Source organism: Sus scrofa, chromosome 4 (genome assembly GCF_000003025.6).
Source record: "Sus scrofa isolate TJ Tabasco breed Duroc chromosome 4, Sscrofa11.1, whole genome shotgun sequence".
Classification (NCBI taxonomy): Eukaryota; Metazoa; Chordata; class Mammalia; order Artiodactyla; family Suidae; genus Sus; species Sus scrofa.
Window position 1 is genome coordinate 22,932,175 of NC_010446.5, and position 13,392 is coordinate 22,945,566.

At 38.2% G+C, this 13,392-nt stretch overlaps 1 protein-coding gene across 14 annotated transcripts in view; it reads left to right on the forward strand.

Moving 5' to 3' along the window:
* Window positions 1–13,392, forward strand: part of TRPS1 (transcriptional repressor GATA binding 1) — a 257,236-nt gene that overhangs the window by 26,548 nt on the left and 217,296 nt on the right. For 2 of the 14 annotated variants that reach the window (XM_021088997.1, XM_021089007.1), the window contains exon 1: window positions 8,907–10,322. The exons of the other annotated variants lie outside the window; for them this stretch is intronic. The gene's annotated coding sequence lies outside the window, so the exon portion shown is untranslated. Of the gene's footprint in view, window positions 1–8,906; window positions 10,323–13,392 lie in introns of those variants that run through there. 14 annotated transcript variants of the gene reach the window in all.

Here is a 13,392-nt window from a genome sequence, read left to right on the forward strand (position 1 = left end):
GTCTTGAAATCTTCTGCCTCACCTGTGATCAGCGTGCCCATGCAGTCGACAAGGAGAGAAGGTCGCCGGTGGAGATAACTGAAGTTCTCCTTTTTCATTAATTAAAAGAAAAAGTATTATTAGCCTTTCAATTAGTAACATACTTTCTCATACTAGTTTTCAAGGAGGTGCTTCAGTCCTGTTGCTGATACTTTGAAATATGTGTACTTACAGACCTTCTCGAGCAGTTGGGGGGTTGGATCTCCTGTATTCTCCATCAGAAGGCTGTGAGTAAAATAGACCCAAGAAATTCGTAGGCACCAAATCACAGTTTAGGTTCTCATTTAATAGTCTTCATGAGCCTTTTTGGAGTGGTGGAGGCTTCTATTTTATTTTTGTGTTCTAGGAGTTTGAGGCCTTTGTATTTTTCTTAAATTACAAATTTGGAGACAGTTGCTCTACATGGATCCCTATTAAATTTTATCCTTTGCCACATTATCAAGTTTATTTTTAAATTAATTCTTTTTAGGGCCATGCTTTTTATATCCTCTCTATTAAGTTCCTTTTCTGGAAGCCCATATTATTAAGGCCATATCATGCCTCATCAGTACTTTTAGTAGACCTGGTCTTAAATTCCCTAGTGCAAGAGAGATTTAGTAAGGATTGCACTTTATTGATTTGTATAATTATATCCACTTGCTTCATTTTTGCCTGGAATTGTCCAGTCTGCCTGACATGAAGAAAATAGTTGACCTATAGCTGGACTGAGGGGACCATTTTAACTTGTAGATGATTGGCTTAATATATTGATGCCTTAGCTAATATTAATTATTTTTTTTAAAAAAGGAAATTTAGATCCTTCTTTTTAACTTGTAACAGATTAACTTCTAATATTGAGTTCTGTAGGGAGAGTGTTTAGGTTGATATGGTAAGCTGATTTCATAAGTCAGTATAGAACGAGAGATGTTTGAACAAACATTGACTCCTAAAACGTGAAGTGATTTAAGACAGCACATCTTTTAAAAGTAATATGTTGCCCCAAAAATGATAATCTTAGGATAAAGACATCAACACATGCTAAACCAATAATTAGTAAGTACTCTCCTGTCCTTAAAATTCTTAAATAACTGCCCTATGGAAACAAAGTACTGAAGTCACAGCACCAGGAGCAGTGGTTCTCATATACAAATAAGAACCACTGAGTTCACCAGACACGTTTCTTATTGTTGGAACTGCCATTCCTGAAGTTTAAGAGGTCCTTATTCCTTCAGTGGTCATAAACGTGCATCACAATATTTTTTTAACCTTTTCGGTTTTTTCCCCCTTTTTCTATTCTCTGAAAACTTTGGCCTCTTTCCAAGCTTATTTATTCACCAGCTCTGTATAGCACAAATTAGAAAAAAAGAAGTTTCAGCCATCTCAGTGCCTTTAGAGACATGTGATTATCTGGCATAGGCTTATGTCCAGCTGTGTTTGGAAAAGCCATAGGTTGTAGCTATACTTTCCTATCCGTGGAGTGGCTTTGGTGGAGTAAAATTAGAATCAGAGTAAGTCTCTAACATCACTAGCTTATAGCCTCCACATCTATAGGCTGTGAGTAATATTGCTTGGGCTCAGGTTGTCGGGTGTTGGGGGAGAGAGTCATTTTAAATAATATATGTAGAACAGTCTAGGTGAATGCCGAAGGGCTGTGTGAATATTTATTATTATAATAATAATTATAATCATTGTTCTGTTTCTAATCTTTGTAATTTTCATATGTCATTAACTATGGGAGTACTCATTAGACTGTTCATAAATGGTATTTCTAAGGCCTTATTTTAATGTTTAATTTTAAAAATGTTATTTAGGATATATACTGAGTGGAATTCTAGCTGTCAGGTATTATAGGGAAGAGTGGCATTAATTTATTCCAAAAGACTAACTGGCATTGTTCCCTTGGAAAAATATATGCCTTAATTCATCAGTTCTTCTGTTTGGATTTCTGTTGTATAAACTTTGGTGTTTGAGGCCACTCTGAATTATACAAGTTCCTGAAAGAAATATTTTGGGGGTATTTTTTCACATTGTCCATCTGTGCTTTATTCTTTGGGTCATTAATGACCTTATTCCATCATTTTTATTTTAAATTGCATTTGTACTTAACTTTAATACATGACTTTTTGAGAGCCAGAGATTTCCTCTTCTTGCTTACTTTTCATCTTAATTTTATGAAATTTCTTCCTCTTCTCCAAAATGAGTCTTAGAAAATTCCCCTTCAGAATTAATCACTGTCATATTTGTCAATAGGTTGCGGTAACTTGGTCAGAATGCATCAGACCCTTTCCTGAGGAGTAGTTTCTCACAGATAATATTTTGTGATTCTCTCTGGACATTTCAGAATTTTTCTTTTTTTCCACCCATATACAGGATATGTGCTTTGTGATCATAGACACTTTGTGAATAAAAATGATTTGTTACTACTGAGGTCACCGAGTTTTTCCACAGGAGAATAATAAATAGTCACATGATTTCACAGCCACTGTAGGTTGTACTCTATGGTACAGTGATTCTGAGGCAGCATTTGTAACCACATGTCCTAAATTTTCAAGCTGTGTGTGTGTGTGTGTGTGTGTGTTTCTGTGTGGGGTCTCTCTCTCTCTTTTTTTCCCTGAAGTAAGCATGCTTTTAGCATCAGAGATAAAACTGCTATTTACTGATAAAATATATCTCTTAAAATAACAAAAGTGATTAAAATTATACAAGTTTTTTTTTTTTTTTTTTTAAGGTTATAAGCTCAAAGCATTTTCTTAACAGTGACACATAAGATGCCATGCATATTTTCTAGGGGAAGTTACAGCAAACCACTGGAATTGGTTTCTGTTTGATAGATAGACAAGAGGTCCCTACTCAGAGGCACTGATCCTAAATTTGTGTTGACAAGTGCTGCTGTCGAACTCTATCTGCAATAAAAAAATTCACAAGTTCTGAGTAGGTGCTTGCAGTTATATTGATGAGATGACTTGAATTTCTCTTTGTGATATGCAAGTTTTCAAATACTGGAGGAAATTTTAAAGATCATTCAAGTATTTCCCACAGGAGACTTTCAAAGAGTCTGATTCTCTTCCATCTTCTCTTCCATCCCTATTTATTTTGTGTTCTGCAATAAATGAATCAAGTTTAGATCTATTTTGTATTTGTATTTTATATTGCATTAGGATTATTACTTATGTAGATAGTGTTTGTTAGTAAGTATATGTCTACTTAAAATATTCCTATTCCTTAGGCTTTGGAAATTAAGGAAACTGAAAATGGGACTTTTCCTCTCCACATCAGTATGTTTTTCGATACAGATCTTCAGTAACTGGAAGCCATTTCTATATTCCCGTAACTTGATAACCCATTTTGGAAATGCGTTTGTTGAGCTCATTGTAATTCCATGTGATGCTAATGAAAGGCATGTGAAGGTAGAGCTTGAAAGAATGAACTGTAGTTGGTCCCTATGGAGACCCTGCTGCTGCTTTTGGGCCATCTTTAACCTGGCACCCACTAGTGTTTTTGCTGAAACGGAGTTTTCCAAAATTCAAATGATGTCACATTTGAAAGCGATGCCAAGAAACAATGTGGCAGTTTCTAAATTTTGTGAAGCTAAAATCCCTGGTTACAGGAAAGAGTACATGTCACAGATGAGTAGTTAGTAATGACTTCAGTTTAACAGGAAAAGAGCAATTCCCATATGCTGATTCTAGTCTCAAACAAAGAATGTTATAGAAAGATTGCACAGTATTTAACAAGCTGTGAGTTAATGTGACAGTGTCAGTGGCTCTAGTTCCAGAAGGATAATCACTTTACCATATTTCTTCAAAAATATTTAAGTTATACAGAACACTTGCTGCAAATGACTTCAGACTGTTCCCCACTGTACCCCACCCCACAATTTAGGCAGTGATACTGAGTTTAGTTAAACAAATTGCTCAAGACTGCCTGATCCTAAGTACCTGGTTACATACATAAATCTCACTGTCGGACTCAGAACCTCAGAGACTTACCTCCTGTATAAGGGAGAGTGCGTGGAAATTAAATTGTTATCCTTTGAACCTTAAGTATCCAAGACTTGATTTTTAGGACATCAGTTTACCTTTTACTGAGAGCCATACCCCATTTGCACATAGACTCCATCCTGCCTCATTTATGGTGCTTAGAAGTCGGGACAATGAAGTCAAGTTGTACTGCGTTCAACCCTTTGGAACATGTACTGTGGACATTCTTTGATATGCTTGGTTTGTTATCAACAGTTCATTTCCAAGGCCTTTTCCAGAGACTTGGTCTCTGTTGTATTTTCTCATTGGCACTATGGTTTCCTTGCTGCTCTGTGCTCTAACAAATGGGTGGGGTTAATTTTGAATTGTAGGTTTGACTCTGTCCCTTTAGAGCTTAGAACTCACTCATTGTTTCACTGTTGCAAAGATTCTTAAAGGCAGGGATGGAGAGGAGCTGAGGAAGCAGGGAGAGGGTCTTATTTCCTTCAGTGATGTAGAGAAAAGTGCATCTTTTCCATCATCATGAAATCAGACAACCTTTTTTTCTACAGGCATGTGGAAATTCCCGGGCCAGGAATCAAACCCACTCTGCAGCAATAACCTAAGCTGCTGCAGTGACAGTGCTGGATCCTTAACCCACTGTGCCACAAGGGAACTCCAAAAGATAACCTTTTTAAAGTCAGAGAACATTGGGAGTTACTGTTGTGGCTCAGTGGGTTAAGAACCCAATATAGTGTCCATGAGGAGGTGGTTTTGATCCCTGGCCTTGCTCATTGGGTTAAAGATCCAGCGTTGCCATGAGCTGTGACGGCAGTCATGGATATGGCTTGGATCTGGCATTGCTTCGGCTGTGGGGTAGGCCAGCAGCTGTAGCTCCAATTCGACTCTTAGCCTGGTAACTTCCATATGCCTCGGGTGCAGCCCTAAAAAGAAGAAAAAAAAAAAAAAAGAAAAAATCAGATAACATTGTTTTATCCTTTCAGTAATGAGATTGTTTTTCTTTTTCTAATTCATATATAGAGTTGAATATTAGGAGAGGGAAGTACCTAAGATTAATACTCCGTCTCGAAGAATTTTGACAAAATGCCTTTTAAAAGGATATTTTTTTTCTTTGAAAGCAGTTGTAAGCTTGATAATTAAATGAGATGCAAATATGATTATATTTAAATAATATTTTCCAATCTTCTTATTGCTTGGGGCATTCCCTGATAGCAGACCGGAATTAAGGAGTTCTGACACTGTACATTTATAGTCTGCTACTGCTGGATATTAATTGCTTTCATAAGTAGAAATCCTAGTTTGTTAAAAGAGACAGGGCTTCTGTATCCAGTGATTACCTCATGAAGTGACACAGGCAACAGACATTCTGCAGCCACTCTTCGATTTACCCTGTGCTTCTCATATACAGAGAATTTGAGAGACATTGGCTTAGAGCAGAAAATTCAGTGGCTTCATAAAAAGATGAAACCAAGAGCAACATAATCAAATTCACTTTTTTTCTTTTTCCACTCCAAAATGTTTGGCTGCATCCTTAAAAAAAAATCGTATTATGACTGTGAATTTACCTGTTCAAGAAGTACATCTTGCCTTCCAATAGATACTGGCAACTTGATGTCAGTTTTCATTCGGTGTATGTGAGAGCCCACTGTGTGCTGTCTGCTGGGACCCTATGGTCTATGGGGGAAGAGTGGAGTGTCGTCTAGTAATTATACCCCGTTGCCTGTTACAGTATCTTGTCTTATGCATTTAATGTCTATCCACTTCTCTTTTCATTCCCTTTAAAACAATAACTTTGTAGAATAGATCACGTTGTATGTATTAGTTGTATGTATTATCATAGGAATAAAGACAATATAGGTAAACCCCAAGATGAGGATAAAAACCTGGCCAAAACCACTCTTGACTGTGGTTTATATGCTTCCGTAATCCTGAGAGTGTGTGTGTGTGAGACTGTGTGTGTTTTAAGTGTGTGCATTTCTTTTTTATTTATCCTATTCAACCTCAAAAAAGAGGCAGTTTTGCCAGGAGTTGTTTTTGGAAGTACAAGGAGATCTCTGCCCACAACTCTTTGCAAGGCCTATTCAAACTTGAGAACAGTGTGAAATTTTCTGGCAAAAAATGCAGTGTGGCTTATGCCTAAAGGGACCTTTACCTTCCTGGCCTTATTAATACCGATTCTCCGGTCACCTTGTTTTACTACCTGGGCTCACACTTCAGGGTTTCTGGCTACAGTCTTAGAGGACACAGAGAGGGCTGATCCCTGCCTAAAAGTGACCTGATTTTGGAGTGTTCCTACTTTAAAAACAAATTCCATTTGGATGGAGAGCACCTGGGACTGTTGAGTGGTTACCAGGAGGTAGGTGCTGGCAAATGAAATTTTAGGTGGACCTTTAGTGCTTAAATTTGAGGCCTGCCACGTCATTCTCTGAAGCTCTGGCTTGAAATCTTTACTTCAAGGTGTGCTGTGCCGGGGTCTTCCTGGCCACTGTTTGAACTACTAACTTCCATCGATCAGAATGTATTAGTTGGATCGTTAATGGAGTTTTTGACCAAGTGCTGAGTGAATTCCCGGTGGGACTACGAAGATCTGGGATCATTTTGGAAGGCTCACTTTTAAGTTACTTTGGAAAACTTCACAAAAGGCTGCTGGTCTAAGAACTGAAGAGTTAGAATGGATTCAGGAGAAATAGGGCTGAGGAAAAAAAGCTCTAAAAATGGGCAGGCAGTTCAGAAACAAAGGGGTGTCAGGTAAGCTAGTTTAGTTAACTGATCAACTCTATATTTTTGTTTCTTCAATAAACTTCAGAAGCTTATTCACTAGATTACAATCACTTCAATAAGTCCACTCAACAAATATTTACTAAGCAGTAACCCACTCATTTATGGGTACTGTATTTGGTCCTGAGAATATCAATATGAATGACCGTAAGGAAAACACTGTTCAGGAAGGAATTTAAATTTGGAAGCAGATACATAAAATATTAATAGTCAAACTCCCGTTCGAACTAGAGAAAGATATAGTGGCGCATAAATACCTAAGTAATCCAGTATCATTAATGTCTCACAAATGTCTGTCAGCAGTTCCTTCCTTTTATCTGAACGGGTAAGATATCTGATTTGTTGTTGTTGTTGTTCTCTTATGATCAGAATTGGAATGTGTTTGATTTTCTTTGAAATATATCACATTCTTCATTTTTCTCTTTTCTTCAATGTACGTAATAACACCACCTTTAGTTTAGTTTTCCTCATCTCTTCTGTTTGGAAACCTCAAGTGGATTCCTGTTTTCTGCAAGTGCTCCAGCCTCATCAGTTGGGATAGCAGATTCTATTGTACTAACCTTACTAACCACGCATTCTAGTAGCTCAGACTCTTCGCCATCTCTTGGCATGTTTGTATGCGAGGGTAACCCTTTGTTTCTCGTACATCCTGTTTGCTGCAGTGCTGTTTTCTTCTCCAGAGCTGTGCATTTCTTATATTTCTCCCTCAGAATCATCTTCACTCTCATCTCCCTGAAATGTTTCCACTGCTCCTGACCACATTACATTCTTTTATTATGAGTGAAATAAGTAGTGGAAATAATACTACTACTCAAACAAATAAGAGCGGACATTTAGGACTTAACTGTTTGTCTTTGAAAGAACTTATTGTTTGTACTGCTGATTTTGATGCAAAATCCTAACTTCTCCTGTATCTTTACTGAAATGCTTACTGTGAACCTTCTTTCTTTGACAGGGAACCCTTTTTTTTTTTTTTTTTTTAGAAAGTGGTAATTTTATATTAAAATTCTTTGTGGTATTCAGCAACATTTAAAAAATATACTATGTGCTCAATAAATTTAAACTGTATGAATGAAATGATTGATTAGAAATTTTAGGGTGAAATACTAAATACCCATAAGCAGGATGCATATATGACATTCGATGTTGCTTAGTACTTTTATTTTCCAACCTGATGAACCAGAATGTTTTTCTTTTTTTTTGGCCATAACCAAGACATATGGCAGTTCCTGGGCCAGGGATCCAGTCTTGCCACAGCAGCAATACAAGCTACAATGGTGACAACACTGGATCTGTAACCGTTATGCCACCAGGGAACTCCAACTATGTGATATTTTGACATGACTGACTTTATTCTAAGTTATTGAATTAGACTAAAGCAGTTCTCTTTTTTGCAATATTCCTGGTAATCGAAAAAAATACTCTCGGGAGTTTCTGTTGTGGCTCAGCAGTAACGAACCTGATAGACTTGTATTCATGAGGATGTGGGTTTGATCCCTGACCCTGCTCTATGGGTTAAAGGATCTGACATTGTCATGAGCTGTGGTGTGGATCTCAGATGTGGCTTGGATCTGGCGTTGTTATGGCTGTGGCATAGGCTGGCAGATTCGACTCCTAGCCTGGGAACTTACATATGGTGTGAGTGCGGCCCTAAAAATAAAAAATAAAAGAAAAAAGAAAAATACTTACTCTTCAATAGTGCTGTCTTTTAACTTGTTAGCTATCCAAAGTAGTTCATGCTTTTTTTTCATTATTCATACACTGGACTGAGGACCTTACCTTCCAGAGTCTGCTAGTGCTTTGGCTTATTTGGACTAAATTGATGATACTTTGTGAAGGAGAACTCCATTTTTATTTTCATAAACCAGGGCAGTATGTTTTGGGACCCACAACCTATTTTTTTCCCCCTCAGAATAATACACACTTAGTAGACCACAATTTTCTTTTATCTTTTTTTTTTTTTTTTTTTTTTTGTCTTTTTGCCATTTCTAGGCCCAATCCTGAAGCATATGGAGGTTCCCAGGCTAGGGGGTCTAATCAGAGCTGTGGCCTCTGGCCTACACCAGAGCCACAGCAATGCCAGATCTGAGCCGCGTCTTCGACGTACACCACAGCTCACAGCCAGATCCTTAACCCACTGAGCAAGGCCAGTGATCAAACCTACAACCTCATGGTTCCTAGTTGGATTCGTTAACCACTGAGCCACGACGGGAACTCCTTACAATTTCTTAAAGACTTCATGTCTCACTTTTAATGTAATCTGTTCTATTTCGGCATTAAAACAGCATTCTTGGAGTTCCTGCTATGGTGCAGTAGGTTAAGAATCTGGCTGCAGCGGCTCAGGTCTCTATGGAGGCGGAGGTGCGGGGTGGATCCCTGGCCTGGTTAAAGAATCTGTCGTTGTTGCCTCTGTGGTGTAGGTCACGGCTGCGGCTCAGATTCAGTCCCTGGGCTGGGAACTTCCAAAGGCCATGGGTACAGCCATAACAACAACAACAACAAAACAGCATTCTTAATATTACAATAGGATGAAAAATATTGTACGTCAGTTTCATCATATGTTAACTTTTTCATGAATCATTTTGGTGAGAGTAGTTTATTCTCTGACCAGCACTCTGGTTGGTAGCCTAAGTAATCAAGGCGTCATTTGCAGGTATGAAGATAATAATATTACTAGATACCAATACTTGTTGAGGTGAACTCTGCAGTGATCTGAAATAACAGTAAAACTGCCGTCATGTGTCATAAGAAGTTCAAAAGAATCACAAAGCAATTAATTTTAAATAGAACCACATAGCGCCACTGTTTTCTAGGCATTGTGTTGCTCCTTTCACAAACATCTTTTCCCATCCATGCCTCAACCTGTTTCCTGTAGTCAGCAGTTAAATGAATAGAGCATTAGTGCTTTGACGTCCGGGACACTTAGGAAATGGAACCAGCCAACCAGTTCTTACTCTGCTTAAACCAAAGGATCTTAAGCTCATTTAAGTGACTATATTCTCAGACTGTATGGTTCTCTTTGAGAAACTCCATGACCTAGTGTTACATTATCCTATCACAGAAACCCAAGCGACTTCCATAGGGTGAAATGTGTTTGTATTGTTTCTCTCTACCTACAAAACAAATGCTAAACGCCACATGAAATAGTTTTAAGAAATACTATTTTCACCTTTCTCTGTTAACACTTGTGGGCTGCTTGTTCATTCTTTTTTAGAAGCCACGTGGTAATAGAAGCCAAAGTCTTCAGAAAATATTAACCAGGTGGCAAGTTTAAAACTGGTAGAATTTTACCTATTAACTTATCTTTTCTTGTGTGTGCAAGATGGGGAACATCCATCATTATTCAATGTGTGAGATGGAATACCTTATTGCATAGACCGAGAGAGCAGCTACCTTCGGCAAAGGTAGAATCTGCCGCAATTCAATTAAACAGAGCGTTGATTCCACCTTATGCAAATACTCAGGATTTAGATGTGTGGAGTCTGTGAAAAAGCCACCGTATTGTTTGATTGGCTGTTTTTCACCAGTTCCATCCAATCTTCTAAGGTAAGCGGGTTACATGAACCCCTTTTTAATTCCAGTTTTCTCACTTGTTAAATTTTACCTATTAACTTACCTTTTTGTGTGTGTGTGATGGGAAACACCCATCATTATTCGATGTGTGAGATGGAATACCTTATTGCATAGACTGAGAGCAGCTACCTTCGGAGAAGGTAGGTTCCTTGCAGCTTTCAGTGAGGACGAAATGAGGAAATTATGTGAGCCAAGAAGCAAATGGCTGGCACATAATAGATACACAGCTTTACGTATCTATTTTTCTTTCACTTAAGTTTGCCTGTCTCTCTGGTCTTATGGATGCAGTGTGTTCTCATGAGACACTTAATAACTTCAGAGATGTGTCTTTGCTTTGTGCCTTTCTGACACCCCCACCCCACCAGGGTCCAAGACAGAGACGTTGCTCTTGTTTCCTTGTATGTTGTCTTTTGCTTTGTATGTGTGTCTGTTGCTTTTTGGCCTCTAACTTCTTTTTAAATCTTTCACCTTTTCCAGTCTCTTTTGCCCAGAACTTTTTAAGTTCTTCTGCCTTTTTTTTTTTTTCCTTTTTAGGGCCACATCTGTGGCTTATGGAGGTTCCCAGGCTAGGGGTCAAATCAGAGCTCTAGTTGCTGGCCTACACATAGCCACAGCAGCAGTGGAGCTGAGCTGTCTGCAACCTACACCACAGCTCATGGCAACACCAGATCCTTAACCCACTGATCAAGGCCAGGGATTGAACCTGCATCCTCATGGATACCATTTGGGTTTGTTAACTGCTAGGTCATGATGGGAACTCCCTCTTCTGCCTTTATTTCTCCTTTTTTTCCCCCTTCTTCTTCTACTACTGTGTTGACTGCTTGGCACATTCGGGCTCTTTGTGCCCTGCAACTCAGCCTGAGTAGCCAATGGCGGCATCCTGCTCCACTGGATGGCTTGGTTTGCCCATCAAAAAACAGCAGCTGAAAGGTTTCCTCTCAGTATATTTCATACTCTGTGGTCCCTGCAGAACAACTGCAGTTTCTCTCTCTTTTCACATACACCAACACCATTTAACTTTTTATCTGAAAAATGCACAAATCATAAGTCTGTACTTGCGTGAGTTATTACAAAATGAATACGCTTGTTTCACTGTCTCTCATGTCAATGAACAGGCTTTGCCAGTGCCCTCCACGCCCCAGGGTGCCCCCTCCTGGTCACCTTTACTTTCCTTCCCCCAGGAATTCATTGCTGTCCTGACTGTTCACACTTCAGATTGGTTTTGCTTATTTTGAGACTTTACATACATCAAATTAAAGTATTCATATGCATGAAAAATATACATTCTTTTTCTGTCTGATGTTTCACACCCACCCTCCTGGTTCGTGAAATTCACCCACGTTGTTATATGTAGTTTGATTTATTTTTTATTACAGTATAATATTCTGTTGTCTGACTCTCCCCATCCCATTGTATAATCATATATTGCAGCTTTTGAGTCTGTTCTGTTGATGTACATTTGGGTTGTTTCTAGTTTTGAAAATTTAAATAATGATATTGTGAGCATTCTTGTGAATGTGTGTGTGTGTTCATGTGCACATGCATAAGTGGGCTTGTGTGCATGCACACATTTTAAAATTGAATTTTGGTTTTATGTCATTCCAGATGTTTTAAGCTGCTAGGAGCCTGGGTCAGATGTTTGAGACTTTTCTGTATTCTTTTGTTCCAGCCTGTTCCTTTAGAAGACAAACTTTTATCTATTTTTATACATTATGGTATTAGTACAGAACATTTTGAGTTTTGGAATGTTAGTGGATATATGATAAAAAATTTGTAAATAAGATTTATAGATTTAAATGCATGTGAAGTCATACTGAGCATTAATACATATTTAAGAAACACATTAAACACCATGTGATATTCACATATAGAATTATGCAGATATATGAACTTCTAAAAGTCATTTTATGATTACAGTAACATTATTATAGAATTATTACTACATTGAGTTTTTTTTTTTTTTTTTTTTTTTTGGCTTTTAGGGCCACACCCAGGGCATATGGATGTTCCCAGGCTAGGGGTTGAATCAGCGCTACAGCTGCTGGCCTTCACCACAGCCACAACAATGCAGGATCCCAGCTGAATCTGTGACCTACCACAGCTCACAGCAAAGCTGGATCCTTAACCCACTGAGCGAGGCCAGGTATCGAACCTGCATCCTCATGGATACTAGTCAGATTCTTTTTTGCTGAGCCGTGATGGGAACTCTGAGCATGCTTAATTTTTAAATGAACCTTCCGCTAATTATGTAATTCAGTTCACAAATATTTTCAGCATGTGCATTTATATAGCCATATGTAGAAGCCAAATCAAACCAACATAGTTGTGTGAATCACAGTTGCAAAAAATAAATTTGATAATTCTTATATCTCACTCCTTAAGCATTTATTGCTCTGTGACCATGGATCCAGAGCTATGAAATCTGATTCTTTGTTTGGCTCAAAGAAAGTCAAAATTAATACTTTGCGCCCCTATATGTTTTGATTTGGTTTATTGTTAATTATGCTAGTGAGTGAACTTTAGCATCATTCTAACTTTTATTCCTGTGAGACTCATGTCCAGAGATTCAGGCATTCCTCAAAGAGATAAACCTATACAGAAATTTCCAAGTGTGTTAGCATCCATCTTTCCAGTAAGAACTTTTGTGAGTGTCTGCTCTGGGTGGTGGTGTCTCATCTCAGTGGGGAGGGCCAAGTTAGAGTTTCTTTACTTTTAGAAAACCTGTATGTCCTTCGCCCCAACACGCTACTCTATTTCCCTCTGATAACCATGATCATAATGTGCCATCATTAAGGATGGAAGTGTGTTTTAGCCTCAGAGATGCTACACTTGGGAAAAGCTTGAGAATCGTTGCTAACATAGAGATACCCAAATACATGAATTAATTTTTTTATCAGTTTTTATGAACGTGGTCCCATGTATGAAATGGCTGGCTATACATTAATACTTTGAACTAACCTTAATAATATTAATAATGCTGTTTTCTGGGCTGGAGAACTTCACCGTCTAGCCAGGTAGCCCAAAGCATAAACATATAATCTAC